Here is a 1,686-nt window from a genome sequence, read left to right on the forward strand (position 1 = left end):
TTCTACTATAGCCTTGGGCCGACCAAAGCCTTGTGAGTGGATTTGGTAGACAGAAACTGAATGAAGCCCGTCGTATATATATGTATGTGTGTGTATATGTTTGTGTGTCTGTGTTTGTTCCCCCATCTTCCATGCATGCATGCATGGGTATGTATATGTATATGCAAATGCTTTATACGGAAAAGTATGTCTGCTGCGTTGTCTTTTGGCATTCACATATTTTTTTAAACTTTCATTTTCCTCTTCCATGGTGACAGGTGGCACCCCAGAACTACTACCAAATGTGTGTAACAAGACAGAGCACAGATGGAACCATTTGTTCCTCAGCTCAGTTCTACACCCGACAATGTGCCAGGCAGGGCGTTTTCCTCACAATACCCGATTACTGTGGTGAGTACCTTACACCCATCTGCACCCTAAAAATATGCGTATATATGCATATATATATATTTGGCAGGAAGGACAACAAAAGAAAGAAAGAGACCTCGATATTATGCAAATAGAGGAATTTATCTGTAAAGATATGTGACACTTATGAGTGTGCGCGTGGATGCGTGTGTATGTAGATATGTGCGTGCGTATATAGAGATATGTGTGTGCGTATGTGGATATATGCGTGCATGCGATAATATACGCAGTTTTAGACGCGTTTTGTCACTACACAGTAATTTCGCTTTGTTTTTAACGGTCATTTTTCACAGGAATATTCAGTTGGCCGGATAACTGGAGAGATGTTGGTGTGGGCTCCCACCCTGGCATCCGAGACTCGGAGTTTTATCATGGCTACTGAATAAGTGTCACATATTTTTACAGATATATATATATATATATATATATGTATATATATATAGTGTATAAAGGATTGTGGGTAAGGCTAGAACAATGCAAAGTAAATATAAGGCAAATCACAAGAAAAATATATGAATTAATGTAGACTTACCCTGCATTCAATATTTCGGGGTTATGACGCCATTTCTTGAAAATGGGGTCATAACCCTGAAATATTGAATGCAAGGAAAGTCTACATTAATTCATATATTTTTCTTGTGATTTGCCTTATATTTACTTTGCATTGTTCTGGCCTTACCCACGACCTTTTATACAATATATTCTATACAATGCTTCATGGTAATTATATATATATATATAAGTCAAGTTTAGAATGAAAGAATTAAGGTTTAGAAAGTAAACATTGAATGCAGTATCCAACCCTTGTTTCAGGATAAGTCCCAGGTAGAGTGTCTGCAGAACATGTTCACCACTTATGGCTATCCGGTGTCATCGGCGATACTGTGTGTTCGTCATTGGATCTACATCCAGAATTCCAAGGTGCATGTAGGGTATATTTTAAATGATTAATACGGAAGATGGAGCGTCACTAGAAGCATTTATGAGCACAACAATCGTTTCGAGTTCATTCGGCACTGCTCCCTAGTGGGTATGGAATGATGTAATGGCACCAGATGCAAAAGAGCCTCATCAGGTGGTGTAAGATGCTTCACAAGTTGCCAGGTTTACATTTCATTTTCACTTCAAGCTACCACTACTATCAACAAAAACCTCCACCACCACCACCACCACCACCACCACTATCAACAACAACTCCCCCACTACCACTACCACCAAACCCCACCACCACAACTGCAACTTCCACCATCATCAACACCACTGCCACTATCACCACTA

The sequence above is a fragment of the Octopus bimaculoides genome, chromosome 28, assembly GCF_001194135.2.
Source record: "Octopus bimaculoides isolate UCB-OBI-ISO-001 chromosome 28, ASM119413v2, whole genome shotgun sequence".
Classification (NCBI taxonomy): domain Eukaryota; kingdom Metazoa; phylum Mollusca; class Cephalopoda; order Octopoda; family Octopodidae; genus Octopus; species Octopus bimaculoides.